The following is a 6,384-nucleotide window of genomic DNA, read 5'->3' as shown; positions in this document are numbered from 1 at the left end:
TTTAAATACTTATGATCAGAATGCTGATGGAAATATTGGAGAAAACTGAAGTTCAACAAAATGTAGAAAACAGGAATGAACGAATGAACGAATGAATGAATGAATGAATGAATGAATGAATGAATGAACGAATGAATGTGAACGAACGAATGAATGAATGAATGAATGAATGAACGAATGAATGTGAACGAACGAATGAATGAATGAATGAACGAATGAATGAATGAATGAACGAATGAATGTGAACGAACGAATGAATGAATGAATGAATGAATGAATGAATGAACGAATGAATGTGAACGAACGAATGAATGAATGAATGAACGAATGAATGAATGAATGAACGAATGAATGAATGAACGAATGAATGAATGAACGAATGAATGAATGAATGAAAGGAAATTCTCAGTTTTTAAAAAAATGTTATGATGATTAAAATGTTCTAATGAAACATATAAAAATCAGTGACTCACGTCTGATTTAAGAAGAATTTTTTACTTATGATTTAAATAATTTTGTATCATTTTAATAGATTTTGGTTTTAATCATGTTGATCAATAAATATGAAGATTCTCAGATCAAAATATTAAACTGGGTGTTTAGGAGGTGAGGGGAGTTTCAATATTAGGATATTTTATTAATAATAATATGTTAATTATCATAATATTGACTGAAACATAAACAGAACTTTTGTTCTGTTCTGCTTCCTCTCCCAGAGTTCTGGTTCCTTTTGGGTCGATCTGAAAAACCAGCTGAGCTCAAAGTTTCTGACTGACATTAATAACTCATCTAATGAAGGACGAACGGATCACCAGGATGAATCCGACCCGGTTTCCAGAACCTCCAGAACCTCCAGAACCTCCAGAACCGGCCTGAGCCCAGATGATCCCCTGGTAGAGTTTGACCAGCAGCAGATCATCATGTTAGCAGACGATGAGGTGGTGAGAGCAGCTGCAGCTTCTCTCTACCGCAAACATCCAGCGGTCAGTTCGCTTCACGCCGTCCGTTCCCAGCACAGAGTCTGGGGGGTCAAAGGTCAGGTTGCACCTCTGTCGGAACGCAGCAGCCTGGTTCTGGTGGGTCATGGAGCCAGAGAGCCTTCAGGAGAGATGAGGATATCAGGGTACAGCTACCAAGACGTGGCCAGGATCATCCAAAGCGGCTCCAGGATCGGCCAGAAGATCCAAACTACTGCAGTGGTGGCCTGTGGCGTGGGATCGGACCGCCGCTTCCCACAAGCTCTGCTGCAGGTGCTGCGTGAAGCCGGCCTGGAGACGGAGCTGCACCTGTGGAAGACCGCCGTCCAGGTGGGGAGACGGGAGACGTCCTGAGTCAGGACGGAGCGCGGTGGAGATCTGGAGATCACACCAAGAAGCTGGTTCTGACCGTCGGCCCGACCGGAGAGATCAGGAGGAGGGACGACGGCCGCCACACCGGGCAGGAAGTTCCCACCAATCAGACGGCGCTGCTGGGCGACGGAGACGATGAGCTGAACTTCAGAGAACAATGGCCAAAAGCAATAAGAAGTTTCATTGATCAAAACATCTATAAGGACGTTGTTTCATATCTAATAGGTCGATATCAGGGTACAGCTACCAAGACGTGGCCAGAATCAAAAACAACGCTCAAAAACAACAAAATGTTAAAACAGAACATGTCAACAAAGTCAGAGAAACCTTGAGGAAACTCGAAGGTTTGACGTGGGGATTATTTTATCCAGAACCACCAGAAGAAATAGAACCACAAGAACTCTGTGAAATAGTTTTACGGCCAGTAGATATTATCATTGGAGAACGAAAGACAATAACAGACAACAATGGAAGAACCAAGACAGAGATTCATTTTGGGGAAGATGATGACGATAACAATAACAATAACAGAAAAAGGAATATTCTGAGAAACTGTTTTGCAATCAACACAGGACGTGACATCAGAAACATCATCCGTCACTTTGCAAAGGGTGGAAGGAATGAAGTCACACATCTGATGGTTAATAACTGGATTTATGAAGTCAATCCTGAAAGTCTTTATGTGTTTCCTGTTGGAAAGAGGCTGCATGACAATCAGAACTCTAAAAAAATTATTGATAACATTAAAAATTGTATCATAAACCAAATGGACAAGGAAAGTTACACAGATATAAGACCTGCCATCGAAGGAAATGGTGAACCAGAACAAAAGGATCAACAATCTTCAGAGTGTGTTCAGTATTTCAGAAACATTTTCCTCGGAGAGACAGCGTTCATCCCGTCTCCAGAGAGGGAAGCTTGGTGCACCACGTACTTCACTGCTTCAGTCATCGCTGAATCTGCCAGGAACTTCCGGACGTTTCCTTTGACCCTCATGGCTCTGAGTATGAACGACAACAGGTTCTGGTTTAATGACGATTACATCACCATGGCGGCCGGCGGCAGCTGGCTGAACGAGCCGCTGCGGGGCTTCAGCGGCTCGGCGGAGGGATACCCGGACAAACTGGCCGCGCTGCTGGGGAGAGAGTACACCATGATGAGAGCCTGGCAGCAGACTGTCGAGAAGAACCAGCAGGGGGAGGACGAGTTCACAGCCATGGCTGAAGCTGCACAAGAGCTCAATGTGCTGAAGAAGGAGATGGAGAAGTTCATCCGTGATTGCAGAGACTTTGTTAATGCTGTGAAGAACCAGCAGAATCTCCATCAGCGCGGCAGCTCCCAGCATCACTGAAGGTCCAACATTCAGCCTGAAGGTCAATAAATGACCAGAAAGACCATCAAACTGGGCCCAGTTACTGCCATGACAGCATTAATGATTCATATTTCATGTTAACACATGATGCTGTCTGAACGCTTCACTGGTTTAATAAAAAGTTTGATTCATTTCATCATGTCAGGTTTTAAATGTCCACAAATCATAGTCAGTTTGTTATTTATATTAAGATGGAGATATTATAAATGAATTAAATGATAATATCATCATTTCTCCTGCAGGTCCACTGAGCTTCATGTCAGTGAAAACAAATCAAGCTGCAGGTCAGTCTGACTGAAGGATGGAGCTAAAACAGACGTTACATCACTGATTTATGAAGCTTGAGTTAACATTTTGTTCAGCATTTAATCATGAAGTAGTTTATATTCATGCAGAAAGTAGCTGCAGTGCAGATGATTGATTCAGATAGCAGGATGAGGTTTAACATCTGTAAAATAATAAACTTATATCACCAGATGATGGCAGTTTATACAGGTCACATTAATTTCAAGGAAGAAACAAAATCACTGAAGACACCATGAAGGTATGTTACAGTGACACCTTCAGGATGGGAGATGTATTTACCATAACAACTTTATTTATAAAGCACTTTAAAACAACCACAGCTGATACAAAGTGCTGTAAAAAAATAAAAACAAATAAAAACTCTTACAGTTTAAAACAAACAAACAAATATAAAACTAGATCTTGCTGGAGTTGAAAGCCAATTAAAATAGATGAAAGTGGACAGTGAAGGGGCCTCTGACCTGCAGGTCATCCATAACTTAGGACCCGACAGAGAAAGCTCTGTCCCCTCTGAGCTTCCGTCTAGATCTCTGTCCCTCCAAGAGCAACTGATCTACAGACCTGAGAGACCCATAAGGTATGTCAGGGTGAAGAAGCTCAGTGAGGTAAGCCGGGGCAAGATCATGCAGCGATTTCAAAACAAACATAAGAATTTTAAAATGGATCCTAAAATAAACAGGCAGCCAGTGAAGTGAAGCCAAGACAGGGTCACATGCTCTCTCTTTCCAGTTCCTGTCAAAAGTCGTGCATTCTGAAGCAGTTGCAGACGTGAGAGCAGTGACTGACTGACTCCCAGATATAGAGAGTTACAATAATCCAGTCGAGTCGAAATAAAAGCATGGATCACTGTTTCAAAATGCTGCCTGGAAAGAAAAGATTTTACTGATGCCAATCGCCTTACATGATAAAAACTGGACTTAACCACGGCTCTAATGTGGCTGTCCAATTTAAAATCACTGTCCACCTTAAAACCAAGATCTGTAATAACAGGTTTAAAATAAACCTCCAAGGGTCAAAGGTCAACAGAGGAGGACTCACAGGATCCACTGGGTCCGAACACCATCACCTCTGTTTTCATTAAAATTTAAAAAGTTCAAAGCCAACCAAGCTTTAACATCGTCTAGACATGCCAGGAGATGTTTGCTTGACTGGACATTTTTCTGCTTCAGGGTAAATAAATCTGGCAATCGTCAGCATAACAATGAAATGAAATCCCATGTTTCCTGAGGATAGAACCCAGAGGCAGTAAATAAAGACAGAAAAGCAGTGGGCCCAGAACTGAGCCCTGTGGTACACCATATGGTATTGAAGCTGTTAGCTCGCTGATAACTAGCTGTTAACCAGCTGGCAGCTGATGTTAGCTAGATGCTAGCTAGTTGTTTCCTGATGTAAGCTAGTTGTTAGCTAGCATTTTTGTTGTCCTCGTCTAGGAGAACAACAAAAACATCAAGAGCATCAGGAGTTCGCTGCTGAAGGAGGAAGTGAACATGACTCCATTTTAAATTTATTCCTGTCTTCTAGATTCTAATTGGTTTTTATTTTCTGCACAGAAATCGGATCCTCTAACTTAAAAACAACACATTTCATTTTAGAAGAACATTTTTGTGATTTCTGTCGTTTGTTGTGATGACTTGGTGACAGGATGCCTGTGAGAGCAGCAATCATCTCAGTGGCTCTGTAGGAAAATCAGCTGCAATAAAAACAGCTGCAGCTTACCTGCTGCTCTCATCTCCATACATATTATTATATAACTATATTGAAATAAGTTGGGCTGCTAGTTAAACTCCAGGATTTCACCGACACCTCTCAGTCTGCCATGGATCCTCCAGACTCTGTATTTCTCATTCATTATTTTTACTGCTTTAACATTTTAAAATATTATATATTATATTGTCTTTTTGTCTGTCGTCCATCCATCCATCCATCCGTCCGCCCGCCCAAAAACACACGCAGACCCAGCAGTTATGTTAGGCTAACAGGAAGGTTTCTGAGCTTTGGGGGTCAGAGGTCAGAGACAGAACCCATCCATCCATACAGAACACATGCAGCTGCTTTGTCTACAGAGCTGAAGGTAAATGGATTTGATCCTGGAGGTTGAAGGAGTTCCTGATCTCAGCTGTAATGATCAGCTTGTTGTAATTCAGCGCTGACTCAGCAAAAGCACTTTAATATCTAATGATGAATGAACAATGCAGAGGCTGAGCCTGTTGTTGGCCTGGTCTCATATTCAGGTATAAGTTAGTTTCTGACAGGTTATTAGAAAATGTCAGAAAACATGTTTTGCATTTGAAGTGCAGTCATCCTGAATCACACTGAGGTGGAACTAAACCTCTGAACGTTTTCTCCACAAACTTCAACGTGGCGTTTTGGGCGTTGAGCAACAGCTGCATCCGTGACTTGCAGGCACACGAACCGGTCCGAGTCACACACAGAACCGGAGTGTGTCACACACGGACCGATCCGAGTCACACACAGACGGAAGCAGTTTCAGAGAACAACCAGCAGAAAGAGGAAGTGTTGCTTCATGAAGAGCAGAGACTCTGACAAAGTCATGTTTCTCCTCTGCTGTCACGGTGAGAGCAGCAGAACGACTGCAGAAAGTTCCTGGTTCTGGTTCTGGTTCTGGTTGTGAAATCAGCTGTTCTGCAGATCTGAACTTCTGAACTCTGTTAGCAGCGCATTTTTCTCCTGTTCATGTTCTGGAATAATATAATAATAATAATAATAATAATAATAATAATAATAATAATAATAATAATAATAATAATAATAATAATAATTTTCTTTTGAAAGTTGCAGTGGGTTTAAACTCTGCAGACTATAATAACTTTACTAAAATCATAAGAACAATCACGTTTTGAAATATCACAACAGAAAATTATGATTTTTAATTATCACAAAAAGTCATAAATTTAGACAAAAATTAGATTTAATGAGAAAATATTTTGGCTGCAGTCTGATAAAAACCTCCAGTTGTTAAAATATGAAGAATTTATTTATTTATGAAACCAAACGTCATAAAAATGCTAAACATCCTTCATTTGAAGTATTTATTATTTTTGTTTTGTTTTCATAACATTATTACTTCATCCATACAATATTGCACTTTTAAACTGGTAATATTATAACTTTATTCAAATAAATAAAAGTTATTAAAAAATATTTCCTTCTTAAATATTTAAAACATTTAACTAGGAATTAAATATTCCTAGTTCAATAAGATAATAATAATAATAATAATAATAATAATAATAATAATAATAATAATAATAATAATAATAATAATAATAATAATAATAATAAGTTTTTCAGTTTCTTATGGAATAATTTAAAGTAATGATATTATTTTTGGGTCAT

This window comes from Poeciliopsis prolifica, unplaced genomic scaffold (assembly GCF_027474105.1).
Source record: "Poeciliopsis prolifica strain line A6 unplaced genomic scaffold, Auburn_PproV2 SCAFFOLD014, whole genome shotgun sequence".
NCBI lineage: Eukaryota > Metazoa > Chordata > Actinopteri > Cyprinodontiformes > Poeciliidae > Poeciliopsis > Poeciliopsis prolifica.
The sequence above is the reverse complement of the archived record's forward strand: the minus strand, read 5'-3'. Positions refer to the sequence as shown.